Consider the following 11,901-nt stretch of genomic DNA (forward strand, 5'->3'; position numbering starts at 1 on the left):
TGTACAGAAAAGTGAATCTGTTATACATATACATATATACACTCTTGTTTAGATTCTTTTCCCATATAGACCATTAACTGTATTTGGGGGAAACTTTTATTTATTTATTTATTTTTATATTTATTTTTAAATTTTTTTGGCTGTGTCGGGTCTTAGTTGCAGCATGCGGGATCTTTTTGTTGCAGCGCGCAGGCTTCTCTCTAGTTGTGGCCTGCGGGCTCCAGGGCACGTGGGCTCTGTAGCTCACCGCACGTGGGCTTAGTTGCCCCGCGGCAAGTGGGATCTTAATTCCCCAACCAGGGATTGAACCCGCGTCCCCTGCATTGGAAGGTGGATTCTTTACCACTGGACCGTTAGGGAAGTCCCCTAATGTATTTTGAATGCAGGCTATTAAACATGGTCGCCAAAAATCTAATATCCAAAGCCAATTGGCCCATTTTATTTTTAATTTTCATACATTTAAAGCTACAGACCTCTCCTTCTTTTATGGTATTTCCCCCTCTTTAGTAACTGGTTCTCTTCCTGCCTGACCAGTCCTCACTGCTTTCTTTTATGGGGTCTTATTCCTCTGAAATACAGGTGTGCCTCAAAGCTGTCCTTGATTCTATATACTCTCTCTCCACCATCTATCCACACACCTGTTTCCACCACCATTAGCTCTCTTCAGCCTTGCTATCTCTCCAATGTCTGACAAGACACTACGTATTTCTTTCATCTTCCACAGTATTTCATCCGCAATAAACCCAATCTGAACTCATTAACTGAGACTTACTCTTCCTTATTTCCTCTTATCTTTGTGAATAATATCATCATTCACAGAGTTGCCCAAGCTGGGAACCTGGAGATTATTCTCAATTATATTTTTTCTTTATCACTCCCTATCAAACCTTATTGATCACATAGTCACACCAGTTTTATATTCTAAGTATTATCTAATATGTCACACCACCATTGCAGTGATGTTCAAACTATGCAGTGGTCAAACTCTCTCTTGTGCACCGTCCTTCCAGCTGCTGCCAGAGATATCCTTCTGAAGTCCAAGTCTGAAGGTCGTGTTTTCTTACTTAAATATCTTTGAAAGGCTCAACTTGCATAGTCTACAAAGCCCCTGCCTCCCAGCCCCTCTTCTCTCCTTTCCTGTCCTTGTACATCCTCTTTGCTAAATTACCCTCTGTTGCCCAAATTTGCCATGCATGTCTCAATTTTGTGTCTTTCCATGAGCTATGTTCTGCGCTTGAAGCACTCTTTCTCACTTTGTGCTTTTCCATGGGCTATTTTCTGTACTTGAAGGACACGTCCTCCTCCTCTTCACTCAGCAAGCTCTCACCCATTTTTCAAAATTCATCTTAGTCATTTCTCCTTCTGTGAAGTATTTCCTGAACTTCTTTTTCAAGGAAAGCTAAGTGTTCTTTCTATTTACTCCTATAATATTGTAAACTCTATTGGAATGGCTGTTTACATATGTCTAGGCTTCTAGGCTTTTAGTGCAATAATAATGTCATCCTCATCATATTCCCACTATCCAACACAGTGCTTGACCTATAATAGGAGACCGATTAATGTCAGAGTGAAGAAAGAAGAAAGGAAACACCGCATACTTTGGAAACCTGTTGTGCCAGTTCAGCCTCTAATCAAAAGGCTTCTTAAAGAGTATAAATTGGAAATAAATGGAAAAGAGCAACAGAACATTTATAGCAATTATTTAGTTACAAGATTTCTCATGTCAAATCCTTGTTCTTCCTTGTAAATTCTCAGTCTACCTCTTATAAAGGTAGGATGGTCAGTTGGTCAACCATGGGTCTTAGTTGGGTTCTTAACTTTCTTGGATGTGGGTAAACCTATCTTCCACCATTTAATTGATGATCAAAGCATGTGGATCTGTCTTTAGTTCAGCAACACCAAATCTCTACCATTCCAGTTATTAGATTAGATCATAAGAATATCAATTTGAATTCTCTGTTAATTCTTAACAATGGGTAAATAGTTCATTAATTTTTTTGAAGTGTTTTACTTTTATTCTCCTTCCAAATAAGACCATACATATCCTATGAACTTTGACTAGACTGTTTGACCTTCATAGAATAACTTTTATTGAATACATTTAAGAAAGTTACATGAAATTGTTATCTGAGATGACAGTCATTTATTATATTTACTGTAGATAATGTTGTGAAGGACATAATCTCCTGTGGTCTCCCTTATGTTGATGCATAGAGAAATTACTCGAAGTTTTTATTACTAGGAAATGCAGTGTCTCTTGGGCAGCTGATTTATTTTAAACTCATCCATTCTGTGAATCCTGTAACCAGTGTTTCTCCTTTTCAGCTACCAGAAATTTTAGAGACATACTTGTGGTTCAACTTTAATAAGTGCATAATAATTTATGACTTCGATTTTTTATGTACTAACCTTTCCGTTAGCTTTGTTTTATTTTCCTATCCTTATTTCCCCTTCACTCAGATTTGCTCATCTGTTTAGTTTTTTCCCATTTGTGTATTTTTGTAAGTTCTTGCAAATCTTTTTATAGTAACAAGACAGGGCTAAACTAAAGTAAATAGAAACACAATTTTCTCATTGGGCATCATGTTTCTTTTAGGGGGAAAATAATCCCCTGCAGACTTCCAGGTGATAGATTTTATCAGCAGCCAGCAATTGCAAAGCACATGAGGTAAAAATTTGTTCATCTGGAATGTCAAGGACCCAAACTCTTCTCAATCAATTATTCCTAAAATTTTGATATTTCACCTTCAAGAGAAATGATCATAAAATGATGTGGTAAAGCATGTAACGAATGGCCATGTTGTTTACAAACTCTCTCACAAGTCATGCTGTACCAGCCAGATCACCAAGATGTGGCTGAACTCACCCACTGTGCTTTCCACCATGCTGTGAGGACAGTGTGGATTGTATCGCTGGATGGCCCTTGGCTGTCTGGCGGAAATTCACCGTTACCATGGAGATGCACCATAGCAACTTGTTCTTCAGTTATTAGACTGCTGTGATTTTTAAAGAAATGAATGCTCCTTAAAGCAAATGCTTTGACATAAATTCCATAGTTTGGATGCTTCCATTGTTTAGATTCCTGGATAAATGATCCTCTATGTTACTTCTACAACTAATGAAATAACATTGACTGTACAACCCATGATTTTAGGTGCTTTACATGTCATTACATTTTTAATTTAATCATCACAATGAATCAGTGAGCTACTATTAGTTTCTTTATTACAGACTAAGAAATTGAGGTTCAAAGGGGAAAGGAATTTACTTTTCTCTTACCCATTAACCAAAGACAAATGACGTTGGGTATTACATCTCAGGTTATGTAACTCAAGAGATCATTTCCTTTTCACAGCAGCACACTATTTCTCTTGACCCATTCAGACTCCTTTTATTCTTTTGACATAATCTTGGATAATGAGAATACTGTGTGTGTGTGTATGTGTGCACATGTGCACACAAGCACTTGTATGCTCACGCATGGGTGTGTATTTTGTACAGTGAATCAGTCAGGGTCCCAGCAGGTAGCAGATAGCTAGTTTACTCAAAAGAGGTTTAACTGAAAAGAATGTACTGAAGAGATTACCTACAGAGTTTGGGGCAGGGCTAAGGATCCCAAAAAGGATGGTGAGGTAGCCGGGTACTAGCAAAAGTGGAACACATTTGTCACTCTTAGGTTGCAAGGTTCCAAGGGAGAGAATTTTGTTACCAGAGCCTACTGAGATTCTGAGCCATCTGCTTATGTAATTTATTTGTTCTTTATGGACTTGCTTACACTTGGTCTCATTCACCATTTCCAGGTAATAATAGAATGGTGTTATCCAAGTCCAAGTTTATGATTTGTGGAACAGATAACATCAGTTCGTGACAGTAAGAACTGGTTACGTAATTGCTTGGTGTGCCAGGCTAAGGCATACAATCTCTACCAGTTCTAGGGGCAAACCAGAAACTGTCTTTCAAAGGCTGCTGTCACCAAATGAATGTCTTGGGGAAGAAGGGTCCACCGGTCCCTCTGGAGGATATCATTAGAGAGAAGGTGAGCAGATTAAACATAATAGGTTTTTCCAGTATTCTCACATCCTTAAGCCTTGTACTCCTTTCTCTACAGTGTGCCAGAATTTCTCAACCGTATTGGCTATAAGTTACCATTGAGTCAAGGCTTTGTTTAACAATTCAGCAAATCCTTGGCACCATTGCCAAGTGCTTGAAGCAACACATTAAGTCCAATTCACAGAAATGTGCACCCCCATTGATGAATCTGGTCCAATCCAATGTCCATTTCATTCTCTTTGTTTTAACACCCTTGGAATCCACTTCCATGCAAGGTCTCCAGAATCATCACTACAGATTAGTCAGACCCTACAATTCTTCAGTGTCCATGCTATCTCCTCCTGGAGCCGACCTTCTCTACCCACGTTACACGGGGATCTACTAGGATCTGGAAGCAAGGGGGTATAGGGCGGATCCTGAGGAGAATCAGTACCTCATCTTGAAGGAAAATGCCATAGGTAAAGTTCTGAAATTATTTTATGCAGGGGAGTTCTGTTCTCTTAGAGAAAGTGAAAGGTTGCTTTTTTAAAACATTTTTATTGGAGTATAGTTGATTTACAATGTTGTGTTCATTTCTGCTGTACAGCAAAGTGGATCAGTTATACATATACATATATTCACTCTTTTTTAGATTCTTTTCCCATATAGGTCATTACAGAGTATTGAGTAGAGTTCCCTGTGTTATACAGTAGGTCCTTATTAGTTATCTATTTTATATATAGTAGTGTGTATATGTCATTCCCAATCTCCCAATTTATCCCTCCCCCCACCTTTCCCCCTTGGCAACCATAAGTTTGTTTTTTACATCGGTGACTCTATTTCTGTTTTGTAAATAAGTTCACTTGTACCATTTTTTTAGATTCCACATATAAGCAATATCATATTTGTATGTGTATGATTTAATTCACTCAGTATGACAATCTCTAGGTCCATCCATGTTGCTGCAAATGGCATTATTTCATCCTTTTTATGGCTGAGTAATATTCCATTGTATACATGTACCACATCTCCTTTATCCATTTGTCTGTCAATGGGCATTTAGGCTGCTTCCATGACCTGGCTATTGTAAATAGTGCTGCAATGAACATTGGGGTGCGTGTGTCTTTTTGAATTATCGTTTTCTCTGGGTATATGCCCAGTAGTGGGATTGCTGGGTCATATGGTACTTCTATTTTTAGTTTTTTAAGGAACCTCCATACTGTTCTCCAGAGTGGCTGAATGAATTTACATTCCCACCAACAGTGCAAGAGGGTCCCTTTCCTCCACACCCTCTCCAACATTTGTTGTTTGTAGATTTTCTGTTGATGCCCATTCTAACTAGTGTGAGGTGATACCTCATTGTACTTTTGATTTGCATTTCTCTAATAATTAGTGACATATTGAGCAGCTTTTCATGTGCTTCTTGGGTATCTGTATGTCTTCTTTGGAGAAATGTCTATTTAGGTCTTCTGCACATTTTTGCATTGGATTGTTTGTTTTTTTAATATTGAGCTGCATGAGCTGTTTATATATTTTGGAGATTAATCCTTTGTCTGTTGATTTGTTTGCAAATATTTTCTCCCATTCTGAGGGTTGTCTTTTCATCTTGTTTGTAGTTTCCTTTGCTTTGCAGAAGCTTTTACATTCATTAGGTCCCATTTGTTTATTTTTGTTTTTATTTCCATTACTCTAGGAGGTGGATCAAAAAGAATCTTGCTGTGATTTATGTCAGAGAGTGTTTTTCCTGTGCTTTCCTCTAAGAGTTTTATAGTGTCTGGCCTTACATTTAGGTCTTTAATCCATTTTGAGTTTAATTTTGTGTATGGTGTTAGGGAGTGTTCTAATTTCATTCTTTTACATGTAGCTGTCCAGTTTTCCCAGCACCACTTACTGAAGAGACTGTCCTTTCTCCATTATATATTCTTGCCTCCTTTGTCATAGATTAGTGGACCATAGGTGTGTTTATCTCTGGGCTTTCTATCCTGTTCCATTGATCTATATTTCTGTTTTTGTGTCAGTACCATATTGTCTTGATTACTGTAGCTTTCTAGTATAGTCTGAAGTCAGGGTGTCTGATTCCTCCAGCTCCATTTGTTTCCTCAAGACTGCTTTGGCTATTCGGGGTCTTTTGTGTCTCCATAGAATTTTTCAGATTTTTTTTTCTAGTTCTGTAAAAAAGGCCACAGGTAATTTGATAGGGATTGCATTGAATCTGTAGATTGTTTTGGGTAGCAAAGTCATTTTCACAATATTGATTCTTCCGGTCCCAGAACATGGTATATCTCTCCATCTGTTTGTGTCGTCTTTGATTCCTTTCATCAGTGTCTTATAGTTTACTTAATAAAGGCCTTTTACCTCCTTAGGTAGGTTTATTCCTAGGTATTTTATTCTTTTTGTTGCAATAGCGAATGAGACTGTTTCCTTAATTTCTCTTACTGATCTTTCATTGTTAGTGTAAAGGAATGCAAGAGCTATCTGTGCATTAATTTTGTATCCTGCAACTTTACCAAATTCATTGATTAGCTCTAGTAGTTTTCTGGTGGCATCTTTAGGATTCTCTATGTATAGTTTCATGTCATCTGCAAACAGTGACAGTTTTACGTCTTCTTTTCCAATTTGTATTCTTTTATTTCTTTTTCTTCTCTGATTGCCACGGCTAGGACTTCCAAAACTATGTTGAATAATAGTGGTGAGAGTGGACATCCTTGTCTTGTTCCTGATCTTAGAGGAAATGCTTTCAGTTTTTCAGCATTGAGAATGATGTTTGCTGTGGGTTTGTCATATATGACCTTTATTACATTGAGGTAGGCTCCCTGTATGCCCACTTTCTGGAGAGTTTTTATCATAAATGGGTGTTGAATTTTGTCAAAAGCTTTTTCTGCATCTAGTGAGATGATCATATGGTTTTTATTCTTCAATTTGTTGATATGATGTATTACATTGATTGATTTGCATATATTGAAGAATCCTTGAATCTCTGGGATAAATCCTACTTGATCATGGTATATGATCCTTTAAATGTGTTGTTGGATTCTGTTTGCTAGTATTTTGTTGAGGATTTTTGCATCTATATTCATCAGTGATATTTTTCTGTAATTTTCTTTTTTTGTAGTATCTTTGTCTGGTTTTGGTATCAGAGTGTTGGTGGCCTCATAGAATGAGTTTGGGAGTGTTCCTTCCTCTGCAATTTTTTGGAAGAGTTTGAGAAGGATGGGTGTTAGCTCTTCTCTAAAGGTTTGATAGAATTCACCTGTGAAGCCATCTGGTCCTAGACTTTTGTTTGTTGGAAGATTTTAAATCACAGTTTCAATTTCATTACTTGTGATTGTTCTGTTCATATTTTCTATTTCTTCCTGGTTCAGTCTTGGAAGGTTATACCTTTCTAAGATTTTGTCCATTTCTTCCAGGTTGTCCATTTTATTGGCATAGAGTTGCTTGTGGTAGTCTCTTAGGATGCTTTGTATTTCTGCGGTTTCTGTTGTAACTTCTCCTTTTTCATTTCTAATTTTATTGATTTGAGTCCTTTCCCTCTTTTTCTTGATGAGTCTGTCTAAAGGTTTATCAATTTTGTTTATCTTCTCAAAGAACCAGTTTTTAGTTTTATTGATCTTTGCTATTGTTTTCTTTGTTTCTATTTCATTTATTTCTGCTCTGATCTTTATGGTTTCTTTCCTTCTGCTAACTTTGGGTTTTGTTTGTTCTTCTTCCTCTAGTTCCTTTAGGTGTAAGGTTACATTGTTTATTTGAGATTTTTCTTGTTTCTTGAGGTAGGATTGTATTGCTATAAACTTCCCTCTGAGAACTGCTTTTGCTGCATGCCATAGGTTTTGGATCATCATGTTTTCATTGTAATTTGTCTCTAGGTATTTTTTGATTTCCTCTTTGATTTCTTCAGTGATCTCTTGGTTATTTAGTAACGTATTGTTTAGCCTCCATGTGTTTGTGTTTTTTACCTTTTTTTTTCCCCCTGTAATTGATTTCTAATCTCATAGAGTTGTGGTCGGAAAAGATGCTTGATATGATTTCAATTTTCTCAAATTTACCAAGGCTTGGTTTGTGACCCAAGATGTGATCTACCCTGAAGAATGTTCCATGAGCACTTGAGAAGAAAGTGTATTCTGTTGTTTTTGGATGGAATGTCCTATAAATATCAGTTAAGTCCGTCTTGTTTAATGTGTCATTTAAAGCTTGTGTTTCCTTATTTATTTTCATTTTGGATCATCTGTCCTTTGGTGAAATTGGGGTGTTAAAGTCCCCTACTATGATTGTGTTACTGTCAATTTCCCCTTTTATGGCTGTTAGCATTTGCCTTATGTATTGAGGTGCTCCTATGTTGGGTACATATATATTTATAATTGCTATATTTTCTCCTTGGATGGATCCCTTGATCATTATGTAGTGTCCTTCCTTGTCTCTTGTAACATTCTTTATTTTAAAGTCTATTTTATCTAATATGAGTATTGCTACTCCAGCTTTCTTTTGATTTCCATTTGCATGGAATATCTTTTTCCATCCCATCACTTTCAGTCTGTATGTGTCTCTAGGTCTGAAGTGGGTCTCTTGTAGACAGCATATATATGGATCTTGTTTTTGTATCCATTCAGCCAGTCTATGTCTTCTGTTTGGAGCATTTAATCCATTTACATTTAAGGTAGTTATTGATATGTATTTTCCCATTACCATTTTCTTAATTGTTTTGGGTTTCTTATTGTAAGTCTTTTCCTTCTCTTGTGCTTCCTTCCTAGAGAAGTTCCTTTAGCATTTGTTGTAAAGCTGGTTTTGTCGTGCTGAATTCTCTTAGCTTTTGCTTGTCTGTGAAGCTTTTGATTTCTGCATCAAATCTGAATGAGATCCTTGCAGGGTAGAGTAATCTTGGTTGTAGGTTGTTTCCTTTCATCACTTTAAACATATCGTGCTACTCCCTTCTGGCTTGTAGAGTTTCTGCTGAGAAATCAGCTGTTAACCTTATGAGAGTTGCCTTGTATGTTATTTGTCATTTTTCCCTTGTTGCTTTCAATAATTTTTCTTTGTCTTTAATTTTTGTCAGTTTGATTACTATGTGTCTCAGCATGTTTCTCCTTGGGTTTATCCTGCCTGGGGCTCTCTGCGCTTCCTGGACTTGGGTGGTTATTTCCTTTCCCATGTTAGGGAAGTTTTCGACTATACTGTCTTCAAATATTTTCTCTGGTCCTTTCTCTCTCTCTTCTTCTCTTCATTATAGGACCCCTATAATGTGAATGTTGCTGCATTTAATATTGTCTCTGAGGCCTCTTAGGCCGTCTTCATTTCTTTTCATTCTTTTTTCTTTATTCTGTTCCACAGCAGTGAATTCCACCATTCTGTCTTCCAGGTCACTTACCATTCTTCTGCCTCAGTTATTCTGCTATTGATTCCTTCTAGTGGATTTTTCATTTCAGTTTTGTATTGTTCATCTCTGTTAGTTTGTTCTTTAATTCTTCTAGGTGTTTGTTCTTTAATTCTTCTAGGTCTTTGTTAAACATTTTTTGCATCTTCTCGATCTTTGCCTCCATTCTTTTTCCGAGGTCCTGGATCATCTTTACTATCATTATTCTGAATTCTTTTTCTGTTAGGTTGCCTATCTCCACTTCATTTAGTTGTTTCTCTGGGGTTTTATCTTGTTCCTTCATCTGGTACAAAGTCCTCTGCCTTTTCATTTTCTCTGTCTTTCTGTGAATGTGGTTTTCCTTCCACAGGCTGCAGAATTGTAGTTCTTCTTGCTTCTGCTGTCTGCCCTCTGGTGGATGAGACTATCTAAGAGGCTTGTGCAAGTTCCCTGATGGGAGGGACTGGTGGTGGGTAGAGCTGACTGTTGCTCTGGTGGGCAGAGCTCAGTAAAACTTAATCTGCTTGACTGCTGATGGGTGGGGCTGGGTTCCCTCCCTGTTGGTTGTTTGGCCTCAGGCAACCCAACACTGCAGCCTACCTGGGCTCTTTGGTGGGGCTAATGGTGGATTCTGTGAGGGCTCACACCAAGGAGTACTTCCCAGAACTTCTGCTGCCAGTGTCCTTGTCCCCACGGTGAGCCACAGCCATCCCCTGCCTCTACAGGAGACCCTCCAACACCAGCAGGTAGGTCTGGTTCAGTCCCCTATGGGGTCACTGCTCCTTCCCCTGGGTCCTGATGTGCACACTACTTTGTGTGTACCCTCCAAGAGTGGAGTCTCTGTTTCCCCCAGTCCTGTCAAAGTCCTGCAATCAGATCCCACTAGCCTTCAAAGTCTGATTCTCTAGGAATTCCTCCTCCCATTCCTGGACCCCCAGGTTGGGAAGCCTGATGTGGGGCTCAGAACCTTCACCCCAATGGGTGGACTTCTGTGGTATAAGTGTTCTCCAGTTTGTGAGTCACCCATCCAGCAGTTATGGGATTTGATTTTATTGTGATTGTGTCCCTCCTACAGTCTCATTGTGGCTTCTCATTTGTCTTTGGATGTGGGGTATCTTTCTGGTGAGTTCCAGTGTCTTCCTGCTGATGATTGTTCAGCAGTTAGTTGTGATTCTGGTGCTCTCGCAAGAGGGACTGAGCGCACATCCTTCTACTCCGCCATCTTGAACCAATCTCCTGTAACACATCTTCATTATCCATTCCTCTGTCAATGGACATTTATGTTGCTTCCATGTCCTGGCTATTGTAAATAGTGCTGCAGCAAACATTGGGGTGCATGTATATTTTCAAATTATGGTTTTCTCCAGATATATGCCCAGGAGTGGGATTGCTGGATCATACGGTAGCTCTACTTTTAGTTTTTTAAGGAACTTCCATACTGTTCTCCATAATGGTTGTACCAATTTACATTCCCACCAACAGTGTAGTAGGGTTCCCTTTTCTCCACACCCTCTCCAGCAATTATTGTTTTTTGAAAGGCGGCTTTAGTTGGCAAGGAAGAGTCCGAGAGATTTGGTGGTTTTAGCATTCTCAACATGGTCTGTTCCTGCCCAAATGCTCTCATACTATTTCAGAATTCCACTTTTCCCCAACCAAGGCCTTTACCTTAGTGTAACTTGATATGATTACTATTTAATTGGTTTTGCAAACTCGGCAATCTGTACAATCAGATCTTGGGTAAGATCCTTAGCTATGTCCTTCCTATGGTACATGAGACAAAGATTTTATTTAAGGACATTATAGAGAATTTTAGATTCTCCCCCTAAACCTTGATTTGGATGTTTAAGACTTTAAGTTTAGGGACTTCCCTGGTGGCACAGTGGTTAAGACTCCGCACTCCCAATGGAGGGGGCCCAAGTTCGATCCCTGGTCAGGGAACTAGATCCCACAGGCATGCCTCAACTAAGAGTTCGCATGCCACAACTAAGGAGCCCACCTGCCACAACTAGGACCCAGAGGAACCAAAGAAAATTAATTAATTAGTTAATTTTTTTAAAATTTAAGTTTATCTTTTTTAAAAAAAATTTAAGTTTATCTTTTTTAAAAAACTTCGCAAGGCAGTCAGAAATAGTTATATCAACCCTATAGATTTGTCATTGTCATTGAAGCTATAACAGTGTGTCCAAGCCTTGTTCTCTGCTTGTACTCTACCCCATGCTATGGTTGGTGATAATTTGAATTAACATAATGCCTTTGTATGCTATAGCTTACCTATGGCACATTTCCTCTTATTAAGAAAATTGTCAGGGGCTCATGCCAACCAATCCAGAACCTACACTGAAGGTCTATTTCCTGGGATCACATGGGAACACGTCAATCTATGTTCAAGGAGGAAAGAGATGGCACCCTTAAAAAGATGCAACTAAAGAGAACCTAATGAAAGGATAGTTTACAGATGTATGGGCAGGGGTAAAATACAGCAAGGGATGGTGAGGCAGTTAGGTTTTTGCAACAATGAGAAGTTGTTA

This window comes from Balaenoptera musculus, chromosome 5, assembly GCF_009873245.2.
Source record: "Balaenoptera musculus isolate JJ_BM4_2016_0621 chromosome 5, mBalMus1.pri.v3, whole genome shotgun sequence".
In the NCBI taxonomy this organism is placed as follows: Eukaryota; Metazoa; Chordata; class Mammalia; order Artiodactyla; family Balaenopteridae; genus Balaenoptera; species Balaenoptera musculus.